The sequence below is a fragment of the Hyla sarda genome, chromosome 4, assembly GCF_029499605.1.
Source record: "Hyla sarda isolate aHylSar1 chromosome 4, aHylSar1.hap1, whole genome shotgun sequence".
Classification (NCBI taxonomy): domain Eukaryota; kingdom Metazoa; phylum Chordata; class Amphibia; order Anura; family Hylidae; genus Hyla; species Hyla sarda.
The window spans coordinates 188709489-188724093 of record NC_079192.1 but is presented as its reverse complement, the minus strand read 5'-3'; the positions used below and the strand labels follow the sequence as shown (position 1 = coordinate 188724093).

At 43.2% G+C, this 14605-nt stretch overlaps 1 protein-coding gene across 5 annotated transcripts in view; it reads right to left on the bottom strand.

The window, feature by feature from the left end:
• Positions 1 to 14605, bottom strand: part of PRRT4 (proline rich transmembrane protein 4) — a 160450-nt gene that overhangs the window by 52659 nt on the left and 93186 nt on the right. The window contains exon 1 of one of the 5 annotated variants that reach the window (XM_056573091.1): positions 1870 to 1978. The exons of the other annotated variants lie outside the window; for them this stretch is intronic. The gene's annotated coding sequence lies outside the window, so the exon portion shown is untranslated. Of the gene's footprint in view, positions 1 to 1869; positions 1979 to 14605 lie in introns of those variants that run through there. 5 annotated transcript variants of the gene reach the window in all.

Sequence of the window (14605 nt, the reverse complement as noted above, 5' to 3'; positions counted from 1 at the left end):
TAATATACATTGGTTAAATAATGTGTATATTTTTGTCCCTACAGCTATTGTCTGTGTGTCTCTGTGAGGAGACAAAATACAGGAAGTGTGGGTGGAAAAGCAGGGCTCTGGGCACTGAGGACAAGCAGGGTTCTGCACATGGATGACAAGCAGGGCTCTGTGCACTGAGGACAAGCAGGGTTCTGTGCACCGAGGACAAGCAGGTCCCTGTACACTGAGGACAAGCAGGGCTCTGTGCACCGAGGACAAGCAGGGCTCTGTGCACCGAGGACAAGCAGGGCTCTGTACACCGAGGACAAGCAGGGCTCTGTACACCGAGGACAAGCAGGGCTCTCTACACCGAGTACAAGCAGGGCTCTGTACACCGAGGACAAGCAGGGCTCTGTACACCGAGGACAAGCAGGGCTCTGTACACCGAGGACAAGCAGGGCTCTGTGCAGTGAGGACAAGCAGGGCTCTGTGCAGTGAGGACAAGCAGGGCTCTGTGCAGTGAGGACAAGCAGGGCTCTGTGCAGTGAGGACAAGCAGGGCTCTGTGCACTGAGGACAAGCAGGGTTCTGTACACTGAGGACAAGCAGGGCTCTGTACACTGAGGACAAGCAGGGTTCTGTACACTGATGACAAGCAGAGCTCTGTGCACTGAGGACAAGCAGGGTTCTGTGCACCGAGCACAAGCAGGTCGCTGTACACTGAGGACAAGCAGGGCTCTGTGACATGCTCCCGACTCGCATATCAGGATGATTGACAAACCCGGAGCCTGCACAGAGCCCTGCTTGTCCAGCCCTCACTTACTGTATTTGGTCTCCTCACAGAGACACACAGGCAACAGCAGCAGGGTCAGCATTTTTTCACCCAAAAATATTTGAATTTTTTTATATAAATATACATATAATAGTATTCTCTACATTATATCAAAAGTTTTTGTTAATGACAGGTACACTTTAATGCATCTACATACACTTTATGGTAAGTTGTTTTAGTTTTTCTCTGGCTCTTCTAGTCTACAGTCATTTGTCCACCTCTCCAGCCATACAATAGTCTGCTGTACCATCTATTGACAGGCTCCGGTTACCAGAGTTCATACTTAATGAAATCATATGTGCAATAACACAAGCGATATTGTACACACGTGATCATGTGTGGAAAATCCAGCATCAGTATGCTGACTGCATCGCACCGTGACTTATCATTCATGGTTTATTGGATTATCAAATCTGGATCTTGATTATTATAATTGATCGAATGTTTCTGATACATTTTCTAATGATATAAAGGATTTTATTGGCTGGGATTATTGGGTACCGCAGAATGAATGACTATCATGGAGAATTGTCAGCATGGGATGTATGGTATTGAAAGAGCTTTATTTGTCTTTCAGTCGTCATTACAAGTCATACAATAAATTACAATCACACAAAGCATGACAGTCCAATATACAGCACAGGTTCCCTTAGCTATACACCGTACCACATGGAGCATGGGATGTATGGCATGAGAGATCATTCTGTCTATGGCCAGCTGATGTCTTCAGTATGAAGAGCGCAGTGTGAGACAGACAGCCCGCTCACTAGTAGCGACCACACACAGAACTAAGGCATTTGCACACTAGGCACTTGTAATACAATGGTGAGCACCGACATGGTGCACTGAAGAGAGATATATATATATATATATACACACACACACGAGAATTCACATTAATTACGGTAAATGGAGACAGCATTGTAGAAAGCAATAAAGACTAATATCTATATAGTTCTGAATCTGTGCAATGTCTGTAAGTCATATGCAAAGCCCAATGATGTAAAGGGAGTCAAGTATACTTCCTACAGATGCCCATGCATGTAAGGAGAAGGGAGCATCACTTACCCGTCCACATCCATGCTGATCCCCTCAGTGTGCTGAGCCCGCTCTCTACACACATCCCACCTCATCTCTTCTCAATAATGCTTTCCATTACCAAACCAGCCCCATCTCCAAGCTTCTCCCTCCCCCATCCCACCTCACAGTCATTCCCCTCCTCCTCCTCCTCCTGGCTGTCAGTATATCTCTCTAGTTCCCCTCCTGGTCACTGTCTCCTCTGCCTATCGTATTGCAGATGGTGTATCCATGTGTGTTGTCACATATATGGCACTGTGCTGTACCTGCCAGATGTGCGCAGTCTACAACATCATGGTTATAGAATAGGGATGTAGAGATTGCAGTCGGTGAAGGCAGGGCTATACTTACAGATCATGCTGTCCTAGCCACACGGACTGAAAACCACTTATTAGGGTCATTCCACAAGAATCAGAATTTTTTTAATGCAGATCTGTCACAAATATGCATCAAAAGCCATGGGTGTTACATGTGGATATTGTTGTCGGTTCATCCTGAATCTCATCCCTAAACAGAGAACATGGAAAAAGAAATCAAATTTCCACCACATTAAGAGCAGCTATGGCTACCAGTCTGCAGGGAAATCTTGTGACGGTTCTGATTCACTCAAAGGGGGACTGTTTCTTTTTCTACAGTCCACAGTATGGTGGCAGCAGCTACATCAAATACAGTGACCCCCCGACCTACGATGGCCCCGACATACGATAATTTCAACATACGATGGCCTCTCAGAGGCCATCGCATGTTGAAGGCAGCATCAACATACGATGCTTTTTCATGTCGGGGCCATCGCATAAACGGCTATCCGGCAGCGCTGACTGCTTCAGCTTCCACCGGATAGCCGTTTACGGTGCCCCGCGTGCTCCGCTGACGATCACTCACCTGTCCTCGGGGCTCCGTAGCGTACTCCTCGGGATCCCCTGCATCGCCGGCGCTCTCCATCGACGTCATCACATCGCTGCGCACGCCATCCCGTCATCCAATAGGAGCGGCGATGGAGAGCGGGCTGTCCGGGCGGCGACGGAGAGCGGGCTGTCCGTTGGCTGTCCGGGGATGCTGGTAGTTGTAGCTTTGCAACATCTGGAGGTCCGCAGGTTGGAGACCACTGTCCTATACTTTACATTGCACGGATCCCTCAACATACGATGGTTTGAACAAATGATGGTTCATTTGGAACGGATTACCATCGTATGTTGAGGGACCACTGTATATTTAGCATTGTTTTTCTCACTGAAGTGCTGCCCCCCTGAATACTGCTGCCCTAAGCACAGGCCACAAGTGTCTAATGGCAAATACAGCCCTGACTGAAGGGTTCCCAAGGCTCTGCAAATGGCATAGGACAGCAGGGCTATAAGATAGCGATACTATAAGTGACAAGTAGGAGATGGAGGCAACCTTGGTGGAAAAAAAATGCATCTGGACCCAGGAGCTGTGGCTCTGTACAGCAGGATGCCAGCTCAGTGCAATGCTACATGGAGGCATGTCATCGGAACATGGATTTCCTTTTACAAGATGCTTTTGCCCACTATAATTTTTCTAGCTAAGTGGCCTATTACATGCACCCCCACTGGATCCCTTTACAATAAGGCTATGTTCACACAATGGAATTTCTGTGTGGAATTTCTCAAGGAGATTGCAGATTGATTTCAATGGGATTCTGCTCTGCTGTTTACACAGCAGAATTTTCCCGCCATATGTTTCCGTGTGTCCGCAGAAAGAATAGACATATCTATTCTTTCTGCGGCCTTCGGCAATCTCCGCCTCTGCCATAGAGATGTATTGAGGAGGCGTGTCGGCCGCCGCTCGTGCGGTGGTCGACACCCGCTATCTGGCCGAAGAGCCTGGCCCCCGTACAGAGAGATCGCAGGGGGCCCCAGCGGTCGGACCCCCCGCGATCTCAAACTTATCCCCTATCCTTAGGATAGGGGATACGTTTTTCACCACTGGACTACCCCTTTAACTTTTATTGTCACGGAGCAATTTGAGAAATGAATGGTGAGTTGTGATTGGTAGCTGTGATAACTATGCCTCTCGATCCCTCCATACGCATGAATGTCTGCCTTGGATGAGCATTCATGTGTTCTTAATGGGGGGGGGGGGATTGGGGTCACTTTCCCTTCAAGGACAAAAGGGTCAGGCTGGTAAAATTTTACATGTAGAATCCTTCTCTATTCCAACATAATTTGTTGGGTGGCCCTGGTACACATTAGATCAGGGTTTCCCAACTGACGTGCCTCCAGCTGTTGCTAAAAGCTACAGCTCCCAGCATACTTTGGCTGTTTAGGTATGCTGGAAGTTGTAGTTATGCAACAGCTGGAGGCACACTGATTGAAACACTGCTTTAGATATTTGTCCAGTCTCACTTAAATCAGTGGATTCAGCTGATCATGTTATAACATATATAGTGTTCAAGCACAATAATATATATGGGTGCATTTACAGCACCTTTGTCTTCCTATGTGCAATCGCCCCAAATAGCGTAGCCCAGGTTTCACTTGTATCCTCCGCAGCTACATCACTGCTTGAAGAACATCCTGATTTAATTTCCTTTTCCAATCTATCAGTAATTCCTGTGCTGGTGTTATCTACTGGATCTCACCTACATTTATATGCAGCGCCCCATCCTCCACCAGTATGAGAGTGCTTTGATGTGTTTGTTCTTTGTTGAAATAAGGGGATTCTTTACCTGGGAAGTACCTGGAAGAGGAAATGATCTGCTTTGTGTTCATGTGTGTTTGTTGCCTGGGGCTCAGTGAAGGGTATACATGGTGAGTGGCTTGTGGATTAGTAAAATGGTGGGCAGGTTTGTTAACCAATAAAAGGATTATGTTAATGTATAAATGCGTATTTAGTAAATAAAAAAAAGAGCGCTCTAGTAAAAAAGTGTGTTTCCCATAGCAACCAATCAGACCATTTTCTTCATCAAAAATGGTGAATCAGTGGTCTCAAACTGTGTCCCTTCAGATGTTGCAAAACTTCAACTCCCAGCATGCCGGGACAGCCAACGGTTGAGACCACTGCCCTAAGCCTAAATTTCTACTTGTTTTTTTTCTGGCAGTTTTTGAGCCAAAGCCAAAAGTGTATTCAAAAGGAATAGGACATATAAAGGAAGGACTTAGGGTAGGTTCACACCACAATTTGACTATACGGTTTCATAAAAAAAATGTATGCAACCGTACTGAAAACCGTGCCCATAGACTTCCCATTCAAAACCGCATGTACCATAATGTATACCGTTGTCTCTGTTTTTCAAACCATACGGTTTTTTACTTTTTTTTTCCGGACAGAAAACCGTGGCCTACCACGGTTTTTGTTCCGGGTGAAAAACTGTATTAAACTGTATGTTTTTTTAAAACATGGGAGTCAATGGGAACCGTACAGAACCGTATGTGCGTACAGTTCCATACGGTTTTCACCATACGGTTTTTGGCTTTGCTCAGTTTTTTTTCTTGGAACTTCATTCAAACAAGTAAAACTTTATTCATAATGGAGTGTAAAGTTAAAAACATATACGTTTTTTTCTTAAAAAACAGATGCAACCGGACATCGTACACAAGTTTTGATACAGTTTAGCCAGGTTTTGAGGAATCCGTTTTTTTTTTAAAATAAAAAACCTGATACAAAACTGTTTTGTAAAAACGTGGTGTGAACCCACCCTTACACTTCTCCTCCATTATGGATCCACTTCTGACTTTGGCTCAAAAACTGAAAAAATATGTGTGGTGGCCCAGTACGGAAGGTGTTACCCTGTACCCTTGCTACCCTGTCAGGCAGCCTGCCTACAGTTTCCCCTGGGCCCCCTTGCATCTGTCCCCCCCCCCATGTAAATATGTTTCTAATGTATTATACCATGTAATATGTTCAGAAAGTGTTGGCACTTTAAGACTGTTCACCATGTGACTTGCCATGTGATTATTACCCAGGAGGTAACAGTGACCAGGTGATCCCAAGAGTGACCTATGGGCTCCCTGCTAGTCTCCCCATACAAGCCCTGGGTGTAGCTAGCTTCTCTCTCTTGGAGCTTAGAGCTCTTGCTTCCTGCTGAGGTCCAGTGCAGTCGTGCCTAGTGCGTGTGTCCAAAATGTTGGAGACCTCAAAGTCCAGTCCTGCAGCCACCATCAAGTCAAGTAAGCTAAAATTACAGCTTTATCAGTCAAGTCAAGTCAGCCCCCGTCATCTGTCAAGTCAGCATGGTCTGCATTCAATTGTCCAGTCCTACCACAAGTCCCAGCAAGCCCCAAGGGGTACTCCCGTGGAAAACTTTTTTTTTTTTTTTTTTTTTTTAATCAACTGGTGCCAGAAAGTTACACAGATTTGCAAATGACTTCTATTAAAAAATCTTAAAGGGGTTATCCAGGAAAAAACTTTTTTTTAAATATCAACTGGCTCCACAAAGTTAAACAGATTTGTAAGTTACTTCTATAAAAAAATCTTAATCCTTTCAGTACTTATAAGCTTCTGAAGTTAAGGTTGTTCTTTTCTGTCTAAGTGCTCTCTGATGACACGTGTCTCGGGAACCACCCAGTTTTGAAGCAAATCCCCATAGCAAACCTCTTCTAAACTGGGCGGTTCACGAGACACGTGTCATTAGAGAGCACTTAGACAGAAAAGAACAAATTTAACTTCAGAAGCTCATAAGTACTGAAAGGATTAAAAATGTTTAATAGAAGTAATTTACAAATCTGTTTAACTTTCTAGAGCCAGTTGATATATAAAAAAGTTTTTTTCCTGGATAACCCCTTTAATCTTTCCAGTACTTTTTAGGGTATGTATACTACAGAGGAAATGGTTTTCTTTATGGAACACAGAGCTCTCTGCTGACATCATCACCACAGTGCTCTCTGCTGACATCTCTGTCCATTTTAGGAACTGTCCAGAGCAGCATATGTTTGCTATGGGGATTTTCTCCTACTCTGGACAGTTCTTAAATGGACAGAGATGTCAGCAGAGAGCACTGTGGTCATGATGTCAGCAAAAAGCTCTGTGTTCCAAAAAGAAAACCATTTCCTCTGTAGTATTCAGTACTGGAAGGATTAAGATTTTTTAATAGAAGTAATTTACAAATCTTTAAAAGAAAAGAGTAGCCCAAACCTCAAGGAGAGTAAGATATTTTTATATGAATAGTATAAAATTTCTAAGACCGTGTTCAATTAAACAATTATAATTTTTTTATTATTATTTTTTTTCATTTTTATATCGTTATTTTTATTTTTACTTCTATTTATTTTAATTTCCTATTATTTTCATTTTTATTTTTATTATTTTCTATTTTTATTTTAATTTATATATTTTTTTTATTTGTATTGCCACGTATTTGTTATAATTATATTTGTATTCTTATTTCCATTATTGTTCATGTTTCCATTCACACTGAAGATTTTACACCATTTTTATTTTCATCTTTATTTTATTTCACTTATCCCATCTCGCATTCTACATTACTTATTTCCGAAACCACATATTTCTCTCACATTTATTATGAAGCACATATATCCTTATTTGGATGGTATTTGTACTGATCAGTATTAACTTGAATATTTTTCTTTTTTTTTTTTTCTTTTGTGTTTAGAATTATTTCTGATCCAGATATGCAGATTGACTATTCTAGTTATATACCTTATTATTATATATGTTTTTATATTTGTATTTTTTGAGTTTGCAGATTTTATTTCATGCATGCGTTATTCACAAACTTGTGTGAACTGATTCCGATTTTAGACTACGTTGTCCCACCTAGTCTGTAACACCTACAGGATCTCATAATGATTAGACCAACACCACCTGTGGAATAAGACCGTGCTGCTATAAATAAGGTGGATTCTACATTTCAGATACAGCTACTGAAGAAAGGGTCGTGAGTTATACACCGAAGTACCCTGAAACGCGTCTAGCTTCTCTGAGCATACATTGCCAACTATTGTGGTGTGCCAGCCACTGTGAGCCCGGAATATGCTGTTCCTGAAATCTATTTACTAAAACATCCACTTGCCTGTGAGATCTATGCTGTTATTCCTATCAACTGCTGTTACCATCCATTCGGTGATCCATTTGTCCCGTAATCCATCTATTGCTGAACCTTGGCTGACGTCAGATGCCGCTGCCACGAGGAATCATCATCGTGCGGTATACAACGGGTCCGATGCTGTTCGGACCAGCCGCACTCAGCGCCTGCCAGCGCGGTCTTAACAGCAGGAGCTTCACACGAACATTAACTCCGCAGCACAGGTAATATCTTTTACAAACATTGTTGCAATAACTTATTGGAACATTGTATCAATAATATACCATCCCAAGACTGTATATAATATCCGGACATTCGGAGGCGGTTATAGCGATAGAACCCACAGTTTGTATGGCTGATATTTTATGTGTCAATTTTATATGATTTTATTTCATTGTATGCCCTGTGTGGGGAATTTGTGCATTATAAGTGATATTTTAATAAAATAAATAATTGTTTAATTGAAGCACGGTCTTAGAAATTTTATACTATTCATATAAAAATATCCTACTCTCATTGAGGTTTGGGCTCCTTTTTTTTCTTTCTTTTTAATATTTTTTTTACTTTTTTCTTTTATATATTCATTTTATCACTTAGGGTATAAGTGATAGTCCAGTTTGCCTCGGACAGTAGTTAATTGTGAGCTGCACCAATCTTTTTTCATTTGTTAGTAATTTACAAATCTGTTTAACTTTCTGGCACCAGTTGATTTAAAAAAAGAAGTTTTCCACGGGAGTACCCCTTTAAGCGTCACTGGTCACCTCCTTGGCCCTTGCTGAATTGTATAGACTCTACAAACTGTCTACCCTCAATAAAGCTACCGTTGCCGTAACTTGGCGTCGGAGTCTTTATTGCCCCCATGCCTAGCCCAGGATCCAACCATATACCTTCGGGTGGTTTTAGGCTAAACCATGCCCTGGCATCATGAATACAAGGGGTTAATGGAATCTGCCCCTAGGGTAACATCTGTCCTCATCACATCCTGCTAAAACATATGCCTAAAGTGACATTGGGGGAGATTTTATAAACCTGTGCAAAGGAAAAGTTTCCTAGTTGCCCATAGCAACCAATCAGATCGCTTTTTCATTTTGCAGAGGCCTTGTTAAAAATGAAAGAAGCGATCTGATTGGTTGCTATGTGCAACTTTTCCTCTGGACAGGTTTTGATAAATCTCCCCCATTGAGTGTATAACAAGTGTACTAGCACAAATGAAGAACACAATAAACCTTGCACCATTTCAAGTGTTCTGATTCTTACTTTCCAGAATCATTCAATAAGTGTCCCGCCAAGTTCTTATCTACAAATATAACCTACATGTCTGTAGTATGTATTGAGTCTCCCCATGCTGCGAGGGACAGTTAGCATGCTTGTTGTTTGAGAATAGCCATGTTCATATATGGTAACTTGCTTTACATGGGCAAGATTGCATGGGTTTTGATATGGAAACCTCATATTGCTAATGTTTCACTTCAGAACGCAAAAATCTGAAGAGAGACTTTCCTGGCAGGAGATACTGGTCTTCAAGCTTCTTCTGAGGATCATCTGCTTCTTTTTTGATTTACAATGGCTTTGGATAAGGAGACCCAGCATCCTCCTTCTGACTTTCTTCTCCTTCTGCTCCCCAGGCTTCTGGAGTGGCTCCCCCCCCATGATTTCCAGACAAGGAACTGACACCCAGCACCACCAAGGTTCTTCAACCCTGGAGCCTTAGATGAGGCAGACCGTCGTGCTCAAGCTGAAGGAGGTTGACGGGAGGTTTTTAGGAAAAAGATGGTCCTAAAACAGGGATTCTCCAAATCGAAAATGGTAAGCATCCAGTCTTTTTTCACTGGGATGTTTTACATTACCTTTGCCTCCATTGGAATCTGTAAATGCTACTGGGATATGGGGAAATCTGCGAGGCTGGACTCCCCCTTTGCCTGCTTTGTTGTGAACTGTCCCATGCAGAGGGAAAAAAGGAGGATTACAGTTTCAATTAAGGGATTCCACACATCCCAGGACCCGACATCACTACCTTCCTGAAACGTTTCTATACTGTGGTGAAGGACCCCACCCACATCCTGGACAGAAATTGTCTTTTGACCGGTAAGTAGTCAGTGATTGTGCGCTTAAATCAGGACTCTTCATCCCCAGATGGTGTCCAGCACCTGCCCCAGTAATTTTCTTTGAGGAACTCTTCAGGCCTAGTTTTCTATCCGGACATGCTGCAGGCCTGCTGGAGATGTGGCAAGAAGGACTATGAGAATAAAGACTGTAAGAAAGACTCCTGCAGGCTTTGTCGAGAGATAGGACACACGCCCAAGGCCTGCCTGAAGATCAAAACGTGCAACCTTTGTGGACAAGTGGCCCATAGCTACAAGCACTGCCCCCCAAAGGAAAATAATGTGGGCATCTGTTGTAGCAAAAGCCCCATAGCCAGCCCCAGCTCTGGAGCCAACAGCACAAAAGACCAATGAGAAACCAGCTAGGAAAGAGAAAGCCACCAGCCACAGATCGTCCAACCGGGCCAGACCCTGGGCCGCAGGATCGATGATAGCCTTTTCCTTGTGAGAGACACGGTCCATTACATCCATGATGGCCGTGCCCGCGCCGCCCTGATCAGTCTACATCAAGAGAAGGCATTTGACCATGTCTCTCATGAATACATGGGCAGGGCTTTGCACAAGCATGGTCTGGAGAAGATGTTTTTCTCGTATGTTAACGTTATGCATCTTGACATTTGCAGCACAGTGCTGGTGAACAGCTTAAAGACTGACCCCTTTCTTATCCTTTCCGGGGTCAGACAATGCTGCCCTCTTTCACCTCTTCTTTTTCTTTGTGTTATAGAGCTCTTCGCAGAGTCTATCCGGCAGAATGGAGAGATCAGCACCACCAGGACATGATCGCTATGAGGTCAAATGCTTGCTCTACATGGACATCATGACCGCCTTCTGCACCAACCGACGTTTGATGACTGCGCACGTCCAGACCTGCAAGGACTTCAGCAGAGCTTCGGGGGCAAAGTTAACTGTGGTAAGTCAGAAGCTAGGCACCTGGCTTCTTCTGCCTCCCTTCGATTTTACTGTTAAAAATCCTCAGAGTCTGGATTGGGAAGGAAGACGTGGCCTTCAAATCCTGGCAAGACCGACTGGCTAAGATGAACTCAAAGATTGCCCTTTGGAGTACCAGTCAGCTCTTGATTGAGGGCAAAACACTTGCCCTGCGGAGTGAAGTTTTGCCTGTGCTACAATACACCACACAGGCATGGCCCCCTTTTGCAGGGCCATCACCCGGACTGTGTTTCGCTTCATCTGGGGTTAAGCGGACTGTGATGTCCAAGGAGCCCAGCAAGGGTGGGAAGGGCGTCCTCGATATCCCCACTCTGCTGTGGGCTTCTTTTGCATGTGTCAATGTACAGAGGACTCTGGTGGAAAAGAAAGGCTCTGCAGGCATGTCCATGTCTCGCCTGTTTCTCCTGCCCCTCTGGAAGAGGCTTGGCTAGGACAGGTGGGACAGTTCCATCCTCCATAACAGGCACACTCCCTGGTTCTATTGGGAAGTTGTCCAGTTCATAGGGGAACATCAACTGGAGGGACTCAAGTCCGACAGGCTCATCAGAGCTAAGGACTTACTGGAGCTTGTTCCAGGGCTCCCTAAGGCCACTGCAGAGACTGTTTTGGACAATGTGGCCTTTGAAAGGCTAACCTATGGACACAAGGACTTGTTGTTGATGGCCATTCAGGGGGGGGGGGGGGGCTGTCTCTGAGGTCATTTATGCATGCTCATGGCCTGTGCAAAACCAGGTACTGGCCCAGGTGCCCCTATGTGGAGGAAACATCTTTTCACGTCTTTTGGCAGTGCCCCTTTGCGCAGGGTCTATTAAATCCCCTGGAACTCAAACTTAGAGACTTGGCACCCAGGAACAACCTATCATACCATTCGGCGCTTTATAAACTATTTCCTGGGGTTACAATGTGGAGGCCATACAGGAGGCCTTATGAACTCTTTTAAGGACGCTATATGGCTGGCCAGGAACTGCCTCATCTAAAACAGGGAGGACATGTCCGTCAAGGACTGCCACAGGCTGATCTATAGCCTGCTTAGAGACTATTCCATCTTAGACATTCCAGATGTCTATGAGGAGCCCCTCTACTTCCCCTATCTCCCCATATCTTTGCTGAGTTGTTTGGCCCTGTGATCCGCCCCTACCTTTTGCCCATAGATCCCAAACCCCTCTCCGATCACAGACTGTAACGTAATATTATTTTTTCAACTTTGGTTCTTCGATAACAAGTGATGGAGCAGAGTGTAAGTGTAGCATGTGGTTTAGTGTTTAGCTTAGGGAACCTGTGCTATATATTGTACTGTCATAGTTTGTGTGATTATAATTTATTGTATGATTTGTAATGACAAGTGAATGATCAATAAAGCTCTTTTAATACCTTTCATATATCTAAAAAACAACAATAAGCAGAGCTCCTCATAGGACAGTATGTTTGGAACAAAATGGATGAAAGAGGGTGCAGGATTCACAAGCGTTTCAGTGGTCCTCTCACCTGGAACGGTTGTGTAACTGACACAACTACACAAGCGCATGAGATTAGTGGTGCAGCCTTCCGGTATCGGATCCAGCAATAAGCAAGCCGATTCAGAGCAGGATGTAGATGAGGAAAGAAATACCCGGTTCCACAGCGCAATCCACAAATTCAATCGAATAATAATGATGAATAAATTATAAATATTTATAAAGCCAGGGTGCAACGCGTTTCGGGGCTTAGGATCCCCTTCATCAGGCAGGTAGGCAATATAACATGTACAACAAACTGGTGCCTTTAAATAAGACCTTTTTTGGTGCCAAACAAAAAAGGCTTTGCCCAGTGGGCGTGGCCTCGATGGCCGGAAGTGCCCAAAGCAGCATAGATATAGTGTACCAATTAGAATAACAATATATGAAGTTAATATGCATTAAAACTTTACGTATATAAAAATACCTTAAAACACATAAAATAATATAGAAAAAAACTGTCAGCCTCAAGGAAGCGCACGGCACCGAACCTACGGCGCATGAGCCAACTCCCGGGGATAATAATGATGAAGGCCGGGGGGTAGAGAGAGCACAGACGCCCGGCCGCACTGTGTGAAAGATACAGCGCCGACGCGCACTTTAACAAGAAGAGAACACTGAGTAGACATAGTGCGCACGTGCCTCGGACGCCAAGGTAAACAAACACACGTTTCGGCGCGGCACGCATGCGCCAGCTCCCCGGCAGACCGAGCACAATATGATGTACACATAGGAGTCGCGCACATGCGCCTGCTCCATAAAGTACCGGACTAAGTGGTAAGTGTCAAACAAAGGATCGGGCAAAGAGGACAGTAAGAGTAATGGCATACTGTAGCCTATTAAAAATGATATATTAATAATAAAATAATAATAAAATACTGATAAGGTAAGTATTAAGAATGTAGATAAGTATCACTGATGTCGGCTCAAGCAAAGGACCGAACAAGATAAACAACGAGAGTAACTACATGTCATGACATAATCACAAATGCGCGACAATATCAAATAATAATATTATATGATTAAAGCATACAGAATAATGGTCATATAAAATAAATGGCAGAGTGCTGTTATATGATACTTGAAATCTATAGGCAGCTAAACATATATGGACTCCCTCAAAAGCCACTAAAACTAGAAAAAAGCTAATAGCAAATGCATATAATAAATTACTAAAAAATATACTAAAATACATAAAGAGTAAAATATAACTCCAATAATTAATGACCTTAGAACTGTGTATCTTTGATTGCAGCACCTGTGATATGCACTCTAGAGAAAAATCAGGATTGCCGTGTAAAAAATTAATATTGCTAAATGGTAGAATATTGCAGTTATTGAACGTGCAGAAAATGCTCAGTTTTACCGGATAACATCAATGGCTTCGTTCAGACCCAATGGGTACAAACTATTAAGTTTGTAGATCCAATAGGATTCTCTTTTTTGTAATCTATCAAATCTATCATGTGTGTTGATAGGAATCTGTTCAATGGCTCTTAAAGAAAAGGCAGAAAAGTCTTTATTGTGACACATAGTAGCATGTTTGGAGACACTTTGATTAAGGAATCCTCGCTGAACTTTAAAACGTTAAAACGATGCTTGTTCATCCGGCACCGGATAAATTTAGACATCATTTTATTACTACATATTCTGCGTCACATGGCAATATAAGATGAATATTGGAAAGACACTGGAATATTTTGAAGCAAGATCCCATATTGAGTGAACATATTCCAGAGAGACCAGCTATCACATTTAGACGTGCAGGAACTTTAAAGAACGTCCTGGCACCCAGCCGTCTAAAAAGCAGTGATCCACCTTCTGTTATAATTAAAAGTACCCCAGGGACATACAAGTGCAGAAGTAGGACGTGCAAATGCTGTAGTAACATCATTGAAGGCTCTACTAATTTTACTAGCAATGTGACCAAGGAATCTTTCTCCCTGAAAAGTAGAGTGGACTGCTCTTCATCTTACGTCATATACCTACTTGAATGTTCCTGTCACTTACAGTATGTAGGCAGAACTATGCAGCAGTTACGGTGCCGGATGAACAAGCATCGTTTTAACATTCAGCGAGGATTCCTTAATCAAAGTGTCTCCAAACATGCTACTATGTGTCACAATAAAGACTTTTCTGCCTTTTCTTTAAGAGCCATTGAACAGATTCCTATCAACACACAT